Source organism: Felis catus, chromosome A1 (genome assembly GCF_018350175.1).
Source record: "Felis catus isolate Fca126 chromosome A1, F.catus_Fca126_mat1.0, whole genome shotgun sequence".
In the NCBI taxonomy this organism is placed as follows: domain Eukaryota; kingdom Metazoa; phylum Chordata; class Mammalia; order Carnivora; family Felidae; genus Felis; species Felis catus.
Genome location: NC_058368.1, coordinates 178,497,159 through 178,519,754, shown reverse-complemented (window position 1 = coordinate 178,519,754; position 22,596 = coordinate 178,497,159). Strand labels below are relative to the sequence as shown.

General features: G+C 47.9%; 1 protein-coding gene and 1 long non-coding RNA gene across 4 annotated transcripts in view; both read left to right on the top strand.

Annotated features, from left to right (window-relative positions):
- KCNIP1 (potassium voltage-gated channel interacting protein 1) overlaps window positions 1–22,596 on the top strand; it is a 343,533-nt gene that overhangs the window by 49,353 nt on the left and 271,584 nt on the right. The gene's annotated exons all lie outside the window — the stretch shown is intronic.
- On the top strand, window positions 1,456–9,453 carry LOC123379591. The gene is made up of 3 exons (XR_006584239.1): window positions 1,456–2,206; window positions 7,028–7,234; window positions 9,190–9,453. It is a non-coding gene; the product is annotated as an uncharacterized LOC123379591 (long non-coding RNA).

The following is a 22,596-nucleotide window of genomic DNA, read 5'->3' as shown; positions in this document are numbered from 1 at the left end:
TAAATGCAAACAGTGGCCCACATCTCTATGGGCAAAGTGCTCTGGTTTGGGAGGAAGGGAGAAAATTAGATTATAATGGGAAAATATACATTCGAATCAAGATAAAAAAGGAAGAACTCAGTGGAGTCTAGATGAATCTGAGTGAATCTGTCAGAAAGATATTGAGGTTGGCTCAGCACAGCTGCCCATGGAAGCCTGGCAGGGCCATGAAATAGGAGAATGCGCCCAAGGAGAGACAAGTTCAATCCCGTTAGGCCTTAGCTCTGTTCCCAATGCCCTATCAGTGGGCTTTTAGCTCTGTTTTCCTGGGATGACAGGTAAATGTGTCTGGTCGCTCACCCAACAAGCATTGGTTAAGCATCCCTGTCCCAGACCCCAACAGGCACCAGCCATTCAGAGGGGAGCTAAGCCGGCTCTGGACGGTCCTAAAGGAGCACACAGACACCTGATGTGGCCAGTAAGAAGATGATGCTAATTTACTGTGGCTTTCCACGTGGTGCTGGAGCCCGTGGCTGCCTTTGCTTACTATTTCTCACAGCATGGCCCTCTATCCCTGCCAGGAGGCAAATGTGATTATGATGCCTATTCGACAGACGAGGAAGCTGAGAGTCTAAGAGCTGAAGGAACTGCCACATGACCATTATGTGGCAGAGCCAAGGTTAGAACTCTGGGGGCTTGTGGGGCACCTGGATGGCTCAGTCGGGTAAGCGTCTGACTTCAGCTCAGCTCATGATCTCACAGTTCGTGGGTTTAAGCCCCACGTTGGACTCTGTGCTGACAGCCCAGAGCCTGGAGCCTGCTTCAGATTCTGTCTCCCTCTCTCTCTGCCCCTCCCCCAGTTGCAGTCTGCCTCTCTCTCGAAAAAAAATAAACATTAAAAAAGAAAAAAGAAAGAACTCAGGGGCTTGTAGGTTTGAAGACCAAGTTCTCATCCACCTTGCAGATAGCTGTTGTAATAGAGGACAACAGAGGAGTGTGTGTGTGTGCGCGCATGTGTGTGTGGGGGGGTGGGGCATAGGTGAGCTTCAACCTAAGATAGTCCTTCCTGGAAGACTTCCTGGAGGAGGCGATGTTCAGTCAAGTCCTAAAGAGAAGGTCTTAATTGACAGGCTAAGGAATTTGGATTTTATCAAGTGTTTTTGAGCAGAGATGAAGCATAACCAGACCCTCAACAAACTAATATTTGGTAAGAAAGCACAATGTGCCAGATAATCTATTGGCACAGAGACCATTACAAAGATGTAAAATAAGCTGTAGTCCCTGTCCTCTCCTAGCTCCGGTCTAGTTGGAGCAATGAAACACACAACTACCAAAAAATCATTAGTGTTGGGGCACCTGGGTGTCTCAGTTGGTTAAGCATCTGACTCAGGCTCAGGACGTGATCTCACAGTTCATGAGTTCGAGCCCCACATCAGACTCTGTGCCGACAGCTCAGAGCCTGGAGCCTGCTTTGGATTCTGTGTCTCCCTCTCTCTCTCTCTCTCTGCCCCTCCCCCACTTGCACTCTGTCTCTGTCTCTGTCTCTCTCTCTCTCTCTCAAAAATAAACATTAAAAAAAATAAAAATATTAGTGACTGTGGATCAACTCATGCCAAGTGCCAAATGGAAGGCAGGTGCTGTGGGAGGAGGGAGGAGGGAGGAGGGAGCTGACTGGGCTCCCAGGTGGTCAAGGAGATTCCTAGGGTAGGTGGAATCCCAGTAGGGTTGGGAGATTTCAGAGAGAGAAATGGGAAAGGCACTAGAGCTGGGCCCTAATCATACCCATTTAGGGGTCCCCATGCTTAGCAGAGAGCCTGCCTCTAGCAGGGGATGATATGTGCTTGCGGAGTGAATAAATGTTGGATCCAATGAAAATAGAGCACACATGGCTGAGAGGCAAGGTGTGGCTGAGGGACTGTGGAGTATGGGGGTGGCTGGCCACTGAACCTCTAACAGCCCACCAAGTGCAGTTCAGTTGACTGTGACCCCACCAACCAGACTGACATTCTTCAGTTTTCAGCTTTCCATTTTTTCCAGGACCAAACACATCCTGGGAAACATCTGCTGGAGCAGTGAGTAGACGGTGTAAGGGAGCAGCCGGAGGAAACGTGGGAGAAATCTGCTAGGAGCAGACGGAGGAAGCCTTGAGTTCCAGGCCAAAAAGTTTAGCCTTTTCCTCTGGGCAAGTGGTGGCCATTGGGATCTCTGAACATTCAAATAGCAGGAGGTAAACAGTTTGGGGGAAGATTAATGTGGGTCTCTAAGAAAAATGTACCGAGCATGGGGCGGGGCGGGGGGGGATGCAGGAGGAAAGAAGAAAAATGTCTTTGGAGAAAGTTTCCAGAAGTGGCTCCTACCATTGAAAATGTGCAAACTCTTTGATCTAGAAATGTGATTTCTGGACATTTGCCCAAGGAGATCACTGGACACACACAGAAAAGAACAATCTCTGGAGATCCTTGCAGTGTAGTCTAAGACAGAGAGCACTGGGACACAGCTGCCTCTGGGGGTACAGCATAGAGCAGGCCAGCTGCTCCAGCAGCCCGGCTCCCCGTTTTTCCCCTCCTGCCCCTCACCTCAGGGTCTGTGCACCAGCTGTTCCCTCTGCCTGGAGTGCTTTTCCTCTGCCCAGTTATATGACTCACTCCTTCCCAGCTCTGCTTAAATGCCCCCTTCTCCGTGACACCTTCCCTGACCACCCTATGAAATTTCCTTCCTTCCCCCGTAAATACCAAACCCCTGCCGCCCCATGCCCCCCGTTTTACTTTTATCACCTGGTACCACCTGACGTACTCCACAGTCTACCTGTCTTGTGTACCTGTCTCCACTGTCCCCTAACCACATGCGCACTGGCACACGAACCGCACACAGGCAGGGATCGTTTGTCGAACGAGTGCGTGAATGAATGAATGAATGAATGACGGGTAGGTGGATCTCTAAGTGTGTGGCTCACGCGCGACCTCAGCTTGAGCACTAGGGAACAGGCCAGGGGGGTGCCTTGCTGCTGCAGGCCCTCAGGGTCTCGGCAGATGGATGCTGGCCTGAGCTCCTCGGTGCCTTACCGACAGGTGTCCAAAGTGCAGTGGACACTCTCAAATTAATTACGCCTGGCCTTGGCCCTCGGTGGGCTCATTTCCTATCATAATGAAACCCTTCTCAGCATAGCCGCACTCGATTAAAAGGTCACAGCACTTACACGGCAGCTGTGTTGTACCGGGAAGGACTCCGGGCCGTGAGTCAGAAGACGTGGACTCACATCCCAAGTATCTACCCATTTCTCTCTCTTGGGAAAGACCCTTCGCTTCTCTGAGCCTCAGTTTCCTTGTCTGTGAGATGGGAATAGTAACAGTAGCTATGTCACAGGGTGTTGTGAAGATCAAACCATTTTTGTAGTTGATTTTTATCGATTGAAAAGCATCACAAAGATAACCCAACATTATGTGATTCTCGAATGAATGAGGCCAGGTGTTCCCATGCTTCATTTATGAATGAAGGCATATTTGGCACCAGGGAAAGGAAGGGAAGGTGGTGCACGGGCACAGAAGGAGGGGGACACCTTCTGAGTTCGTCCCAGCCCAGAATCCTAACGTAAGTGCCGCGTGGCGGTACTTGGAGCTCATTTTCCTTGTCCGCCGGGTCTGAGTGCAAGCAGAGATCTGAACTGTTCCAGAATTTCCTGGGGGAGTAAAACCTATTCCATGTTTGGTTTGCATTTATTTTGTTCTGTGCTTGTGCCTGGGAAACGGTGAGGAAAGAGGCAGAGGGAGGAGATTTGGCTCAGGTCCTGCTCTCCATTAAAGGGAGTAATTTCTCTGAAGCTCAAGGACAGTGACAATTTGTGATTGGCAAGGGATGGGGAAGGGGCAGAGGACTGGTCTGTGCAAGAGAGTTTCCAGCCCTACTTGATGGCTTTAGGCTGCCAGAACAGAATCGTCCTGTGCAGGAGCCAGGAGCTGGCCCCGAATCTGGGAAGGGGGTGACTCCATATCATTCCGTGTCCACGGACAGTGTTCAACTCATAACTCACATCTGATCTACCCTCAGCCCGGGGACTCCCAGTTCTGCCTTGCCCAGCACTTTGGACATGACGTGTATATAAAAATACAAAAATGATCTCCTGACGTGTATATAAAAATATAAAAATGATCTCTGTTTCATCATGGACTCTGCTCCCCCGTTCACTGGTCCCGCCTGCCCCTGGGACCTGCCGTCACGGCGAGGAGGAGCAAAAGCCATCAACTAACTCAGAACCCATCATCTTTCTTTCCTGTAGAGAAATCAACAAACCCCAGCCATTTATGCATCCTGAATGTTTCCCTAATCTTGTCTAACTGTATCTGTGACCATTCCTGAGCTAAGGTTAAAAAACAAAACAAAACAAAACAAAACAGCTGCACAAGTTGAGTATGGGGAAGAAATGACATAATGCAAAAAAAAAACAGTCAGCATAGAAGGCAAAAATGTTCCGTCCTTGTGGTAACTTAGATTTACCAGCACTGAGTGCCTGGTATGCTACGTTAAGAAGAGCTGGGTCCATAGCTCTGTATATCCAGTCAAGAGTGCTGCCATCAGTTAGCGATATCTGCCCCAGGCAAAGGAGGGGGAACTGACGTGTAAATGTCATATATAATAATCCCCTCTTATATCCAGCCAAATCTATTTTGAGACATGCAATCAACCTAATGACAACTTTTCTGGAAAAGGTCTATATTAAATATTAAATGATTAAATGTCGATGTTGATTATCATATGGATCCAGGTTTCAAACTTATAAAATGTGTGTGTGTGTGTGTGTGTGTAAGAAGGAAATCATTATTTGCTATCCTTTCTCTATCAAGACCTGCTTGAGCTCTTCAACCAAAAATTTGAAGAGTATTCTCTAGAGTATAACTAAATGTTTAAAATCTACTCAGGCTTTCCCACTCTGGCTGCTTCCTGTTTCTGTGCGTAGCAAGAAAAGAGACAGGTAGAAGCAGGGCGGGGTTTCTCCGATGTACTTGGTAAGGTTTCTAATGTCTGACACCTAGTAGGTACTTGGCAAATATTCATGGAATGAATTTTGAAGGATGAGCTCAGTTTCTGTGTATTTTTTAGTGACTCATGAATATTGTCACGTAAGCTGAATTTGAATGTAATATGCCATCTCCTGTCAAATTGTTCTCCCTGTGAGCAAACATTATGGTTGTTAATTGGGATAAGCCATGTGGACATTGGTTGTTTTTCTCAGTGAGGGGATGAACTGGACGGAAGAAAGAGGGAAGGATTTTCCTGCCAATTATTCTCACTTCTGTATTTGCTTGTTTGCTGTCTGTCTGTCCCTCATATTTCCCCTCATATGTTCCCCATCCTTGGACCCCTAACCCAAAGCTCTGGCTCCCCAACCTCAGCTCTACTAGCATTTGGTATAGGATAATTCTTTGTCACAGAGGACTGTCCTGTGTATTTGTGCGACATTTGGGAGTATCGCTCACCTCTACTCTCTAGATACCCATAGCAACCCACTATCCCAAGTCGTGACAACCAAAAATGTCCCCAGACTTTGCCGAATGACCCTCAGGGAGCAAAATTCCCAGATTGAGGACTACTGCTATGGTGCTGAGCCCCAGCCACCACCTTCCCCGGGAACATGGCTGGTTTCTTCCTTCTGAGAGATTTCAGCATTAAGGCACCTCCTGAGAGAGCCTTGTGACCACTAGGTTCAAACCAGTCTCAGAACTCACCATTCTGTCATGGTGCTTTATTTCCCTGCAGAGCACCTGTCTCTTTCTGATAATTTGTTGTGTGTTGTCTGCCTCTCTATGCTGCAATGTGAGTTCCATGAGGGGCCTTTCTATCTTGATTATCTTTCTATCCTAGGTCCTAGAAGTGCCCAACACCTAGTAGCTTCTCAATAAATGCGGTTGAATGGATGAAAGCAAGGAGGAAGTGTTCAGGGAAGGCTCTCTTTGGAGGTGATATCTCCAGGATATGAAGTTGCCAGCCGTGGGAAGTTTGAGGAAGAGCATTCCAGGAAGAGGGTACAGCCATTGCAAAGCCTGTAGGCAGGGATGGGCTTGGCATGTGAAGGTTGCTGTCAGGGGGCGAGGGGGAGATAGCAGGAGCAGGGCCAAGAGCCAAAAAGTAGCCTGACTGGGAAGTCTGGAAGGCCAAGCTGAGGAGTGCAGACCCTATTCTAAGAGTGACAGAAAGCCCTTTGGAGACCACCTAGATGCCTACAAATTCTGCTCCTGGCCTCCGGTCTCTTTCTTCTCTCTCCCTGGTCTATAGTCTATTCAGTATCTCCGGCATAAGAAGACTTTGGGTAATGATAACAGCTACTTTGTTTTGTTTTTGGTTTTGTTTTTGTTTTATTTTTTTTAATGTTTATTTATTTTTGAGAGAGAGAGAGAGAGAGAGGGAGAGAGAGAGAGAGAGAGAGCAGGGGAGGGGTTGAGAGAAAGAGAGATAGCACACTTTGTATTGAATATTTACCATGTTCTAGGCTCTATTCTAAGCATATCATGTATAATAGTTCACTGAATCCTCACAGCAAACCTGTAAGGACCATGCTATCACTATCCCCATTTTACAGATTAGGAAACTGAGGCCCAGAGAGGTGAATTAATTTCCCTAGATTCACTAAGGATTCTAAATCAGGTTTGGTCAAGAAGTCCACACTCTAACCCTTACATTATATTCTCTTTTTTAAACCAATGCCAGAATATGTCACATTATCTTTTAAAATGAATAAGCCATTTGCTTCAGCAATGCCACTCCTAGGAACTGAGCCTAAGGAGGTATAAGCATTCAGTGGCAGAGATGCATTATTATTTAAAATGTAGAACACAACCGGCATCTCCATGAAGAGGGGTTATTTAAATAAGTTGTGGTTCCTGCGTATAAAAAGAGCTGTTCAGAATGACATTATCCATGTGTACCAACATGGAAAGACATCTACACTACATTTTTAATAGAAAAGTCCAAGAAATTGCATTTTTATAAACAGCGATTTGGTTTGAACAATGGGATTGCTAATGATTTTTAATTTCTTCTTCTGGCTGGCCTACAGTCTCTAGTTTTCCTACAACGAACATGTACTACCTTTGTAATAAGCAAGAAACCCAATAAGATTTATTGGATAAAAGAATAAACAGCTGGAAATCATTCTCTCCTGAGGAATTAGCATCTTGTCTGACGACAAGGGCTACCGTTGCTTTGCTGGAACCTTCCATCTATCTCTCAGGATCTGCTCTCAGCCAACGGGGAGACGATGCAGGTGATCAGGGGAGGAGAGGGAGCATGAGGCCAGGATGTGCATTCACTGGGCTCCCTCTCTGTGAGGTCACGTGGAGAGATGGCCACTTTCAAGGTGTCTGAGTCTCTACACCCTCCTGTTTGCTGGGTTCTGGTGACCTTCCCTTCCAGGAGAGGAGAGAGAGAAAGCGAGGTTCCCCAGCTCTCCCAGTGCTGTCTCTGTACTCCGCTGACAACTTTGCCACTAGTCCTTTTTTAAAAAAACTCTCCTCACATCACCAGAATTGAGTACGGCATCCGTTTCCGGTTGAGACTCTGACCGATACACTTATCCTATCTGCTTTTTCTTCTTTTCCTCGGTCCTAATCCCTAAAATAAAATGACTCTCCCGTTGACTTGTCCAAGTTGACTTTCTCTCCGGACATCTGGTCTTGCCCACAAGACATCTTCATTTGGACAACCGGGAAACTCATAACACCCATGCCCATAACAGGACTTTGACTTTGATTCCCAAACCGAATTCTCTCTTCTTTTCCCTTTTACCGCCCCCCCCCCCGACTCCAAACCTCGAATCATCGTTATCTGCACCTCTTTAATTTGTCATATCCTTTCAGTGCCCAAAGCCTGTGAAGTCTACCTCAGCAATGTCTTTTTCAAACAGCCCCATTCACGCCATTTCTCCAGTTCCCTCCCTCATCCAGGTCTCCTGGTGGGCTCCCCTTGCCTCCAGTCTCTCCACACCTCCTCTCTTGAGTCTGTGTTATGTGTGACTTCTGGAAAAGGGTCCTTGAAACACAGTTCTGGTCCTCCCTACTCCACTCAAAAACCCAAGGCCAACTCAGCCAAACCTACACACCTCAATTTATCTCTTCCTTAAAGACCTTCAAACATACTGAAACACTGGGTCTTTACATCCCCCAAGCCTTTGCCCATGCTGGGTCTTCTGCTGGATCACCATTCCTCCACCTTTCCAAGTGTCCTCAGAAGCTCTTCAACAAAGCTTATGCACACAGTCCCAACCCTGGTTTTCTTTCCCATGAGTAACCCATCCCAAAGTCCTAATTTAGTTGCACTTCTCTCTAGGAAGTAGTTATTTTCCACTTGGTATTTGGGTGAGTGTCTTGGTTAAGATGGTTGGTGAGGCTGGTGACACTTATTATTTGTCTCTGTATCCCATGGGCTCAGCCAAAGGTCTTGGTCTAAGTAGGTGCAAAGTCTCTGTGGTTACTGAACGAATGGACCTTCTTGCTCTACAATGTAAAGCCATCGTCTGAGTGAGGAAGGAGGGAGCTTACCCAAGAGGGGACTACAGAGTCAGCCTCTGGTGCCGACCTCTGCAAACCACAGCCAGTCTCCAGGAGGGTGCAGAGACCTGAGGAGGGGCTGAGGGTGCCACAGCAGATGAGGTGCTGTGGGCTGTGACTTCATCAGACATGGGGACAGTGACCAGAGAGGTGGAGGAACTCAGTCCATTGGAGAAAACAAGTAAATGGCCAAAATCCCCTCCCTGCCCAATGCCATCCACCTGCATGACCACCCCTCAACTTAGGTGCTTAGATGCAACTTAGATGCAACATTGGAAGAAAGGAAACAGAGCTCTGGATTTGAATGTAATTCTGAAATAACTGAATTTACCTGAAAATGCCAAGGCTGAGTTTTGTGCTTCAAGCAGAAACAGGGCTCCAAGTTAGAATTGCACAGAGTTACAGAAGTCAGCATCTTTCATATCTGAGTTGTGGGATCTATTGTATATAAAGCCGTGTGCTTATAATGTGCCTGGTGCTCAATATTCATAATCTCACTTAACGAGGGAGACCATGCAATTTATTGTTTTAACTGAGACGATTCTGGGACTGAAGGGGGTGCTGTTACTGTCACGTTGGGATGCAGGCTTGAGAGGACCACAGCTCATGGCTATCCTACAGCTAAGCCTTTCAACATACATATGACGAAGTAACACTTGTTGCCCATTTACAGATGGAGGAAACAATGCCTAAAATGATTGAGCCATGAGTCCAGAACAGACGAGGAGCCACAACCCAAGCCCAGCTGATCGTTTGCCAACCCCCACAGGCTTCCGTTTTGCACAGGACCTTATGCTGGCTCTGCCCAGTTGTCCTATCGCCACCTTCCCCACCCGCTCTCTTCTCTCTTCCCTGCCAACGAAAATATAATGAGGCCATATATGTAATTTTACGTTTTCTAGTAGCCACATTAAAAAGCAAGTGAAAACAGGTGAAATCAGTTTGAATATTGTGTTTTCTTTAACTCCATATATCGATGCAATCAATCAATAGAAAACAATTATTCATAAAATGTTGTACATTACCCCTCCCCCCCCCCCACACACACACAGAGCATAGCTCAACTCAGACCAGCCACCTTTCAAGGGCTCAATAGACACATGTGGTGGGGGTCCGTGGGTGCAGCCCAGTGTGACAGGCCCTGTGAGATCCGGCCGCAGGCACACTGCCATCTAGTGGGTGTGCTCCTCTCCTGGAAAACCATCTCCAACGAAAACCTGCATTCAGAACAACCCACCTCAGGAGTAGCTCCCCCAAAAGAATTTGAAGGGGGAGTGCCATTTCTGAGTTGGCCCCCAGGGCAGATAGGCAGCCACGGAGCAAATTCAAATCAACCCGCTATCAGGGACCCTCAGCCACGGTTCATTTCTGTTTCCCAGTCACACGAGGATTTCGCAGAAAATGATACTGTTTTTCAGGATGTGTTTAAAACCATCCTTCAAAAAGGCAGACTTCCTTTTTTTCACTTTCATACCTAATTTCACTGTATGATTGTATAAAGGGCTTCTCCCTAGAAATGACATAGCTCTCTTTTTTTTTTCTTTTTTAAATTTTTTTTTCAACATTTATTTATTTTTGGGACAGAGAGAGACAGAGCATGAACGGGGGAGGGGCAGAGAGAGAGGGAGACACAGAATCGGAAACAGGCTCCAGGCTCCGAGCCATCAGCCCAGAGCCTGACGCGGGGCTCGAACTCACGGACCGCGAGATCGTGACCCGGCTGAAGTCGGGCGCTTAACCGACTGCGCCACCCAGGCGCCCCAGACATAGCTCTCTTTCAATCAACGGTAAAAACCTGGTTTCCCCCAAGTTGTCTCTTTCTCTCTCAAATGGGGTGTGGTTGCTCAAGGATTCCAGTTAATCAAGGTTTTTTCCAACGTGAATAATTGACTAAGAACCTATGAGGAGAGCTGACGTGATTCTCGCCTTCTGAAGTACCCCACAGTGGAGGGGGAGCCTTAACCGTGACTTTGTGTGAAGAAAATCATGTAACTGCATCACTCAAGAGAGGAGTACTTGGCACCAAGATGGCTTGGCAGGCAGATTAAGAAGCCAGGTGGGACGTTCACTGACTGGGCATTGACAGGGTCATCAGCACCTTGCTATCCTTGGGACAGTGCTGGGTTTCGTACAGACACAGACAGGACATTCACCTTTAAGGAGACTATTAATCTTCCCAGGGGAGCCATACCAAAACAAAAAGCAAACAGCCATCATAGAAAAGCAATAACAAGAAAAGACAGCATCAGGTTAGTATGCAAGGACTTAAGCTGTCCTTCAATCGCAGCACGGGGCAGGCTGTAAACTGGATGTAAAGCAAGCATTTGAGCATTTGAAGAGAATGAGAAGGGAACTTGGTTCTGGTCTCAGCCCTGACACTCCCTGGCCATGTGGCCATGTCTCAGCCGCACAACCTCTCTGATCCTCAGTTTTATCATCTCATACTAAGCCACAGACAATCTGGAAAATGTATACTTACAGGGTGGGGAGCCAAGGAGAAAGGAAAGATAGACACCTAGGAATTTCAATGAGTGGCTGAGGAAGAGGTTCCCAGCATTGGGAGGGCATGAGCCCAGGTGCCTGCAGGAAGGAAGGATATCAGCTGGCTCACCTAGAGCAAAGTGATGGGCTGGGATGTCCTCATTCTCTATTCCAGGGATAGTTAGCGATTATCCTATTCAGGGGCAGGAAGCTGGCTTAAATTATTAAAGAGTGTAGACTTAAAAGGATCTTTGAACTAATCCAGAATAACAAATCTCAAAGGCTATTTTACAGAATGCTGGTACCTCATGATGGTTAAATAGGTATTTAACAAAAGACACCTCTTTGCCACAGGACTTCTCAGAACCTCTAACATTCTATGATCTTCCCAGGGGGCAGACAGTACACAGTATTTCCCAGACTTATTTAACCATGGAATTTTTTTTTTAAGGGCCATCACTTGAGAAGTGATTCAGGGAACAAACTTTGAGAAACACTGCTCTAGCCCAATTCTGCTTTTTCATAGATAAGGAAACTGAGGCCCAGAAAAGGCAGGAGGGGAGTCTAAGATTCACAGAGACAGTGGCAGAGACAAGACTGGAATTTCAGTTTTTTTACCCCAATACCCAGTAAATTCTTTCCCCTTTTTTTCTATTACCAATAGAACACACTATTTGACACATGCAAAAGATCTACAGAGTTATCCATGTTGCCACCACCCTCTTAAGAAATAAAACATTGCCAAGGCACCCAGGGAGCTCAGTCGATTAAGGGCCCAACTCCTCATACTGGCTCAGGTCATGATCTCACAGTTCATGAGACAGAGCCCCACGTCGGGCTCCTCACGGAGCATGGAGCCTCTTGGGACTATCTCACCCTCTGCCCCTCCCCTGCTTGCACTTGCTCTCTCTCTCTCTCAAAATAAATAAATAAAAACTTTAAAAAAAAATAAATAAGAGCCTGGGTGACTCAGTTGGTTAAGCGTCCGACTTCGGCTCAGGTCATGATCTCACGGTTCATGAGTTCGAGTCCCACGTCGGGCTCTGTGCTGACAGCTCAGAGCCTGGGGCTGCTTCTGATTCTGTGTCTCCCTCTCTCTCTGCCTCTCCCCCGCTCACACTGTCTCTCCTTCTTTCTCAAAAATAAACATTAAAAAAATTAAAATAAATAAAATTAAAAAGTAAATAAAGCATTGCCAAGTCAGTAAAAACCCCTTGTGTAACCACCTCCCCGCCAAGACTCTCCACAAGGGAACCTCTATCCTGAATTTGGTAACATAATTCATGAAAATCTTGGTGGAATTTCAAGTAAATCCCATCATCTTCACAGGCTCCTCTTAGCATCGTCCGTGATTTATAAATTGTGATGGGTCTTAGAATTTAAAAACAAAAACAAAATATCTCACTCAGGCCAGAATAACAAAGATAAAAAGCCCACCTAAAGGATTCTCAGATTACCTACCTACACCTCCCAGCGCATCCAAAATGTTATGAATCAGTGAACTTTTTTACTCTCAAATGGGTTCTTTGTGTGCTTTATTAATTCTGCTAGATGTGGGGGTGCTTCTTCCTTCATTGTATGTGAGACTTTCGTGGCGTGAATTCACTACACCTCCCCTCCCATCCACAGGCCAGATGGGGAGCCGGGTGCTGTATAAATGTTTAATTGTGGCACAGTAAAAATATTTGCTTTCAGTAGCTGGAAGCTACCAAATGGAGGTAGGGCTGTCTACTAGAGTTGCCAGACTTCATTCTAATGAGAACAGAAATAAAGGCTGATTAAATCAAATTCCCCATAGTGCAGAACCACTTAAATAAATGTTTCATATTGTTTGCATGATGCTTTTAAAATGTAACAGCTGCTTATGTAACCATTATGCTGGACATAAATCATTCATTGCCATCACCACCGTCAGAGCAGAGCCTGGCTCCTTTTCTTCTGCTGCTGACATTTTCATTACTGGGGGACTTTTTAGACAGACCATCTGGGCCCCCCTCCTCCCTACCCGTGTGCTGGGTAGCAGGAGTGTGAGTAAAAGGATGCGGACTGCGAGACAGGCGTGAAGCGGACATTTACAGAGACCCTGTACTGGGTGTGTACCATTGGGCTGGCTTTCTCACGATTCATCCTCATCAAAAGAAGGCATCATTGTTCCTATTTTATAGATGTGGACACTGAGTGAGGCCTATGGCAATGAAGTAACCTGCTCAAGGTCCCACAGTAAGTAATAGGGCCTGTATTTGAACCCAGGTCTGCCCGGGCCTTGACACAGTGTGTCTGAGAACAAAGGGCACGTCACCCCACCCACCAGACTCCACACACCTTATGCCTTTTGGCAATGATAAGATTGACAAAGGCCAGAGCAGGGCTCAAAGATCTAGGGACTCCTTTGAGCTGGGGCTGGGGGGTTGGGAGCGGAACAGCTCCGATCTGAACGCCATTTCCTGAGCCAGCACCCGAGTCCAAGTTTCTGCCATCTCTCACCTGTTCACCATGCCAGCCCCCTGCCAGCCTCCCTGCCCTCGTTCTTGCCCACCTCAATCCATCATTCACCCATTTGCCTCAGTCATTTCCTTAAAATGTAAATCAGACCATGCCATTCTCCTATTCAGGAGCCTCCAATGGCTTCCCACCACTCTCAGAATAAATCCCAACCTCCCGCCATGACCCTCAAGGTCTTGAGTGAAATGACATATGCTGACATTTGCTTGTTCTTCCTTACCACTCTCCTGTGTCCAGACATCCTGGCTTCTTTCTGGTCCTCAGATGCACTAAGAGCATGCGTGCCTCAGGGCCTTTGCACATGCTGAACTCTTTGCTCATGCTCCAGATCTTCCCATGGCTGACTCCAACCTATCAGTCAAACCTCAGTTCAAAGTCACCTCCCCAAAAAGGCCCTCAGCTGCACCCTCCATTAAAAGCTGCCCTCCCCTGGGATCTCTTCATTACATAGCTCTGTGTCATTCACTTTGAAGGGCTTATTCTTTTCTCAGTTCTTGACTTGGTTATTATATTCTGGCTCACTAGAAAGTAGGCTCCACAAGAGGTGTCTGAGCTATTCGCCTCTATTTCCCCAGCCCTAGGGCAATGTCTGAAACATAGAAGGTACCTGGTAAATATTAGTTGAATAAATGAATTAACTTGCCACATCCATTTCCCCTGCACCCACACGAGGGTAAACCTAGCCTAGCCCCCTGAAAGAGAGAATTTGAATCTGAAAACCATTTGTCACTTCCAGGCCCAAGCTTCCTGCACGTGTCCCAGCCTTGTAGGTGATGTCAGTCATGGCGTAAGGCAGAGAGCTGGTGAAGGAAATCCAGGAGACCCTCTGGGGTTCCCCGTATCCACAGGAAGGAAGGCCAACCAGTGCCCCCATCTCTGCAAAGTTGAGTCTAAGGAGGAAATAGAACAGGGAGCAGGTTGCTGGTTCTGGCCAGGCTTTAGACAGCCGGTGGTGACTGCCAGAGACTCAGCCACTGTCCCTGACTTGGCTCCAACCCCAGCCTCCCTCCTACAAGTGTCCCTTGCTCTGCAATGGAGGCCAGATAGCTAACCCCAGACCTCTTGAAGCCCAGACCCTGGACACCAGTCACACATGCCTGAGTGAGATTTGGAAGGCGGAAGCCATCTTCCTGCTCCTGGGGCAGCTCTCTGCTGGCAGGACAAGTGGGGGGACAGGTTGTCTGTGGCCCTGTCCCGCGATCTGTCCCACAGCTTCCTGGCGACTAGAGGAAGTTGCTGTGCCAGCACAGTAGAGGCAGCTTCCTGTTTCCCGAACTGCAGCCCCAGCAGCGTGCCCTGAGCTCAGCAATGCCAGCAGCCACCTCAGAGGCAGCGCTCCAGGGTCACCTCTGGAGGCTACTTCTCTGGCCCTTCCAGTGACTTCATAGGCCCCCCATTTCCCTCAGTAAGTCCCTTCCTCATTACAGCATCCAGGTGGTCCCTCTTTTTTGCACTGACTCTGATGCAGAGCCCTTCCAGGGAAGGGACCATTCTTGTCCACCTCTGGTCTCTGTATCCTCAGGGCCTGTCACACCTGGGGAGGTGCTCGTTTAGGTGTTTGTGATTGAAAGGGCTTTACAGACACGCATGGACACATACACACCCTATTGCAACATTATCAGGCCCATTAGCTCAATGAAGCAGCTGTTAATAATGACCCACATGTTGATAACCTGTTACTAGCCCACATGTCCTATGTGTTTCATTTCCCAGCTCAATCTGGAAGCCTGGTCTTCTCTTGCTGTGCCTCCTGCTAGGTGCCAACGCAAAGACACTGTACAGGGTACGAGACTCTGAGCCAGGCCTGCGTCCTTCGTGGCCACTCTTCTCGAGTGTGGCCAAGAATACTCTAGCTACAACCACTTCATTTCATCCTGCCTTTGCGGGCTTTCTTATTTCCCGTTCAGGGAAAGGCACAGAGAGGGGAAGTGACTTCCCAGTCTCGCACAGTCAGTGAATAGTCCGACCCGGCCCCGACCAGCACAGCTTAGCACGAGGGCCGTGGAAGGGACCTCCTCCCCGGGAGCCTTTGCACCCAAGCCCCCGAGTCCCCAGCCAGCGCAGGCAGGGATGTGAGCCACACCCCGTGTGCCAGGCTGCAGAAGGCACCGGGGCTACTCTCAGACCACAGGGGTCTGACACTTTCATCTTGCTCCTGAGAGTCGGCTCCCCACCCCTCTCCTCCCTCCCAAGGGACAGTGTGCAGGCCAGGCTGCCAAGACCCAGGGACACCTCTTCTGCTCACACTCCCTACAGCGTCTGGGTCCGATCCCCAACCCAAGAGTCAGCGAGCTTCCCAGAGCCTCCTAGATGAGAGGGTTAGCCTCAAAGGTAGCATTTTCAGTGCATGATAGAAATAAAACAGTTCTGTTAGATTTACAAGTGCAGTTCCCTATTTCCTTCTTCCCTCTCCGACTCGGTGAACTGTTCTTAGTGCTTCAAAGCCATGCTCAAGTTTCCCCTCCCCCCTGTTCCTCCCATGCCCGCCTTCTGGTGTGAATGTGTCCTAGAGAGAACCTCTGTTTTCCTTAGCAAAGAAGTTGAGGAAAACCTAACTCGTTCCACATAAGAAAAAAGGATGGAAAGGAGATTGAGAGATGGGAGGAGGCTGGGGAAAATGATGTGGCAAGCACCTGAACTTGACAGAAAGGGCAGAAAGGGTGAAGGGGGTTTCCCAAAAGGCAGAATGTCGGACATAATGCCTCCTGCAGTCTCCCCACAACCTAAGTCAAAGTCTACACTGCTAACCAGTGTTTTGGGAGCTGGACCTGTGTTTAATTTTATCTTGTTTTTTTATTATGGCAATATTCCTGACTGAATTTAGCAGCAAGAGACATAATATCTGACTTCGAAATAGCTTAAACCCTGCTATTTATTGCCTTACAGATCAACAGTCAGGGTGTAGACAATCTTAGGGTCGTGATTCAGCCAAGCCTTGGGGTGGCTTCTGCGACTCTCTGCTGTCCTGTCAGTGGTCACAGGCACCACAGTCTTGTATGACCTACCCCATCCGGTGTCAGACAGGAAGAAAGGTGTGTATGTCTTTCACTTCCGGCCTTTATGTGGGAAGAAAATATTCCTCTACTTAATGCCCCCTAGACCCGACTTTGACCCAATGCCCCTGCTCCTCTGCTGGGAGTGGGGCAAAGGATCTGGGGTTTACCAGCTCTGTCGTGAGAGCTGTATCCTGCCACCGAGGGGGCAGAGGTGGCAGTTGAGTTAGCAAGCTGCAGCAGAGGGGCCCAAGGGGGCTCGGGCACCCCTGCTCAGCCGGCAGGGGTGGGGGGAGTGAGCCTGGAGAGGCCTTCTCTACTGTGCCCCAGCTACCAACGTCCTTCTCACATCCACTCAGTTTCCAAGTCTCAAGATGAAAACGGACCGAAGGAGGCCTCCCCTCCACTTGGATTCCTCCACTGACAAGGAACTTGTTACTTCTGGGCACCACCCTTTCCTATCACATGACAGCTTGATGTGTCAGGTACTTCCTTCCATGAGCCCAAGGTGACTTTCCAGGAATTTTCCTTTGCCCTGGTCCCACCACATGCATCTTCCTTCAGCGCCCATGTCCAATCAGCCACCAGAGGGGACATCTTACACCACAGAGCTAAACTAAATAAATCGTTCTCCTTGCTAAAACCCCTCCGTGAGTCCCCAGTGTCTAGGGAATAAAGTCTAGCTTCGTGGCATGGCATGAGACTTGTCACACTCATCACCAACTCCAGCCTGGTGTCTCTTTCTTATTATTATCCCTCCAACACATATATTCTTATACCCCAGGGTAATAGCACACTGCAGTGTGTGTTACTCCCCCCAGTACTCCCATGCTTCTGTGCAAGGTATTCTATTGGCCTGGCATTTCCTTCTACCTTCTCCAGTTGGCAAACTCCTACACACCCTTCAAAGCCCATCATTCATACCCCCAACCCTGCTCAGGCAACTATTCCACCCGAAGGAGATCACATTGTTGTTTTCTTGACTCTATCATACCCTGTATGGTTAATGCAGAACTTAGTATTTTTTGGTACTTGGTGACTTTCCTAAATACTCATTTCTACCTAAGGACTGGAAAGTCCTATCAGGAACCTTTGTAGCCCTGTGCTCAAAGAAAGCACTCAGTAAATGCTTGCCTAAACCGGAGGCTCACCTTGGGGCCCCTGCCCCCCTGTTCGGAACCAGGGAAGGATGGAACTGGAAAAGAATTGCCATGGGGACTATGTGAGACGGTGTGCACTTTCCTGGTTCATAAGAAGTGACCCAGAAGTGGTAGCCGCGGCTGTCACTATTTGCCCCTGCAGGTGTTATTATTGGATCTCGGTTCTTTAACTGACATCTTCACTAGCTCCAAAAGGAAGAAGGGCAACTGTTTCCCAGATCCCAAAATTTGCTCACTGTCTCCCTCACACAGCTGGACACCCCAAGCAGGCTCCCCTGCCACCCTGTCCCTCCTGGCCCCTCTGCTCCTGCAGGGAAGATTCACCCATCTCCTTCCATCAATAGACGCTGGAAGAGCAGCCTCAGCCTCTTGCCTCTGAGTCAGAGAAACGGATTCTAATTAAGGGACCTGCCGAAAGTGCCTCATTTTACAGACAATTGGGTTGTGAATCGAAGCGAGCATTACAGTTTACAGGCTCCACAGAAACCAGCCAGCCTGACTGGTGGCCTTCCCAGGCTGACCTGCTGCCTGTCACGGTGCAGGCTTCTCCTCCATGGACTGGACAGCTGTCTGTGGAGGGCATGAGGGGTGTTCCGGAGTCATGCTCCCTGTGTCCAGCAGTGGAAGGAATGTCCATCCATTTGTCTGTCATTTGTTCTTGAAACCAAGTATGGGACCCTGGGCCGGGGGTGGCGTCTCCTGTCTCATGATTTGCACTCCCCCCTCTCTAGCTTCATGCAAGAATCTGGGAGAGTTTAGATTATATATATATATATATATATATATATATACACATATATATATACGTATATATACATATATATATACGTATATATATACATACATATATATACATACATATATATATATATACGTATATATATACGTATATATATATATGTATGTATATATATATGTATGTATATATATATCTCCAAGCCCCCAGGGTCCTACAAGTCCAAGGCTCTGCTATTTGGGGTCTCTGGGGCACCGAGTCTCTGCTGAAACTGGACTTTCCAGACTGGTACATAGGGAGCCAGGCACACCACTGGATTCCTCGGGGTGCTCCAGAGAAAAAGAGCCAATAGGTTCCGTGTAGATGTACATAAGAAGACATTCATTATAGGAACTGGCTTACGTGCTTGTGAAGGTCAAGACGTCCCACGGTCTGCCATCTGCAGCCTGGACAACCAGGAAACCCAGGCTGTCTCTGAAAGTCTGAGAATCAGGGGCTAGTGGTGTTAGTCTCAGTTGGAGTCTGAAGGCCCATGGACCAGGGGCGCCCAATGTGAGGTCAGAGGAGGGCAGAAGAAGATGGACATCCTGGTCCAAGCAAAGAGAGGAAATCTGCCAGTCCTCTGGCTTTTGTTCAATTCTGGACATCAGGGGATTGGATGATACCCACTTGCACTGGCAAAGTACTCAGTCTAAACTCTTCTGGGAACACCCACACACACACACACACACACACACACACACACCCAGAAATAATGTTTATCAGCAATCTAGGCATCCCTTAGCCCAGACAAGCTGGCACATGGAATTAACCATCACTCCCGCCAAGGCTCTACCACCCACGCACATTCTCAGCCTCTTTCTGGATTTAAGGAGATGAGTCTCTCTTTTTTCCATCTTTCTCCCCAAGCTTCCTCCTGCTCCTGTCCTTGCCTGGCTTGAGGACATCCCACCCTCTCTTCCTCAAAGGCTTAAGTCTGTTCAAGAGTAGATCCCATCGTATAGTTGAGTTTGGGTTAGACATGGTGTTATGTCTCTTTTTTTTTTTTTTTTCCAAATTGAGCCATTTTCTAAAATCTGAGATTTCCATATAGAAATGTAGGCTTCTGGATTCTCTTTAAAAGTAGGGCAATCTGGCAGGCCTGGGCTTGTGCAGAAACAATTAGATGATGCTAAAGAGCAGAGTCTTTCCATGAGGCCTGAGATCCCAGCAGGTAAGGGACCACTCCTCCCACCACCACCACCCTCCCCCCCAATTCAAACTCTCCCGGAACTCATTTATATCAACCCTCATCCCTAGGTTCTAACTAGAAATAAGAGGACAGGCTTTATTGAAACAGCAAAAGTTCTTAAATGAGATAATATGTATACAGCATTTGGGGCAATGCCTGGCACCTAACTAGGCCTTAGTTAAATATTTTTTGAGTGAGTAATCTGATTATTAAAAGGACAGACCAGCTGGGCACACAGAATAAGAATACTAGCTCAGAGCTGGCACTTGAGGGCTCAGATTCCATAGCTTAGGGGCTATGATATGAGGTCACACTAACAGGGAAGTTCAGATGACCTGAGGATCGCCTCACAGCCTAAATCCAGAGAGACTAATGCCAGGTCCATGAGTGACATTGCTAATTAAGAAATTAGAAGACAGCAGTGAGTTAGTCCAAAGACCCCCTGGGTGACAGGCAGTGAGTCACCACTCACAGGGACCATCTAGAAGATCACCAAACTCTTTACCTGTGGTCTGTTATTAGATCCTCACAAGAGCTCCGTGAGGTAGGAACTTATCTCCCCATTTTACAGATGAGAAAACTGTCTAGTGAAAGAGACAGACATTGAAATGGCCACACGAATAAATGTAAATGGGATAAATTCTCTCTGAGGGAAAGGAATATACAGTGGTATGAAACAAGGACAATGGGCCTGGTCTATGTGGTCAGGGAACGTTTCTTTAAAGCGGTGACATCTGAGCTGAGATCTGAATGATAAGTAAATATTAAATGGGAATATTCTCAGTGGCTCTCAATCCCAGCTGCACCAAACGAACCCCTTGGGAAGCCATGGTCCTGTATTGTCCAGTCCAACTAAATCAGTAGGACCTGGGTACCAGTGTCTTTAAATCTTCATGGATGAACCACTGAAATGGAACAAAAAGTTAAGTCCGAAGCTAATGCACTCGCAGACAATAGCCATTCGTAGCTATCCGGTTAAACATAGTAGATGTTCAATAATTATAAGCAGCTGGGATGTTCAACATCTCCACCATCATCACTACCTGTGCCTCCCCCAGATGGCTTGGTGGCTTAAGCCCAATTTCAAAGGAAGGAAAGAAACCCACCTCTGTTGAGGGCTTACTGAGTGTCACATTACTTGTCCCATTTAACATTTACCAAAACCCTCAGAGAAAGGAATGTTATTATTAGTATGATTTCACAGATAAGGACACTGAGGCTCAGAGCAGGGTACAATTTGCCAGAGTCCGCCAGCTCACCAGGGGCAGTCCTGGGATCCTGTCCCAGGCCCACCTGGCTGAGAGACTGAATTCCTTCTCCTAACTTCTGTATCTCCATCCATCCAGAGGTGCCTCCTGCTTGCCTCAGCACCATTTCCCGGCCCGGATGCCACTGCTTTGGGCTGGTCACAGAGGGAGGTCTGTGGATTATGCCCGCCTTCAGCAGGACAGTGTCATGGCTAGAAAGCAAGGGCGGAGGAACCAAATCCTGGGTTCAAATCCTGCTCTGCTGTTTAATGGCTGTGGGATCTCAAACTGTTGACGAGATTTCTTTGAATCTCAGTTTTTGTCTTCTACAGTACAGGGATAGTATTAGTACCTCCCTCCTAAGTTTGTTGTGACAACTCTGTATGCATATACTTACTACGTATTCATTATATTTAGAAAAGCGACTGGGGCACCTCTGTGGCTCAGTCGGTTGGGCATCCAACTTCGGCTCAGGTCGTGATCTCACCATCCATGAGTTCGAGCCCTGGTTGGGTTCTGTGCTGACAGCTCAGAGCCTGGAGCCTGCTTTAGATTCTGTGTTTCCCTCTCTCTCTCTGCACCTCCCCACTCTCATTCTGACTCTCTCTCTCTCAAAAATAAAATAAATAAAATAAAATAAAATAAAATAAAATAAATAAAAAGAAAAGCCACTGGAATATAGTCAGTGTTCAGTTAATGTCAGACACTATTCATATTATTCCAGGAGCTGGAGTGAGAGGGACCCTGAGACTTTTACTTTCCAACAACCCCCAAATCAGGGGGCATCCTATCAAGCCCCTCCTTGGAAGCCAGAATGGACAATTTTAGGAGAGCCAGGAATTCTGGCTCAGGCAGGATGGGCACCATGGAAGCTCCAGCAGGAAACTGCTACTTTGGCCGATCCCTGTGAACCAGAAGAACAGCACCAGGGACCTGGGTTGACCAAGAGGGTAATGTGACTGTCATACCTTCTCCAAGAACAGAATAGAAGGGAGTGCGTGGCTCCAGCCAGCTGCCAACACATGGTCTTGGATGACGCTGATGTGAGACTGTCTGAGCTGAAGTGAAAGTGGCCAGAGTCAGGTCTCAGACAATTTCCCCTGGTGACCTGGCCTGAGTCCCATAAAGTCCCAAGAGCTGGCCCCTGCCGGCTGTGGCCAGTACCACCCATGACCAGCAGAGGGCGGCACAGGCCACAAGCTGGCCTGCTCCTGCTCCCCAGCCCAGCTTTTTCCTAGCAAGGTTTTACTACCAAGCCCAGTCTCCTGGGTTCAGTGTCTCCCTCCTCTTTCCCAAAGGCTGGAGGCACCCTGCCTCTCTTCTCCCATTCACCCCAAGTCGGAGGTCTTCCGGAATCTCTTAGGATGCTTAGAAGTTTCACTGCAAACAGGGAATAAGCCCTTACATTCTTGCTCCAGAGTCGAGCGTCCCGGCATCTGCAGGTCCAGGCAGCCCTTAGGGTTTCGGCTTCCTCATCTATAAAGTGGGGTTGGAAGGGGCTGTTTGTGGAGCTGTCTTTGTTGTAAGCTCACTCTGCGCCAGACACTGAGCTATGTCCTTGACTTTCTCTCCCAGGAGGAGGAAGTACAAGACGGTGCTGAAGGCACGGGCTCCAAAACAGGGCAGGACTATGGTTGCTCCTGACCAGTGATGTGATTCTGGACGAGCCACTTAACCTCTGTGAAGTTGGAGATAAAACCCCTACCCTGTGGGGTTGCAGGAGCATTAAA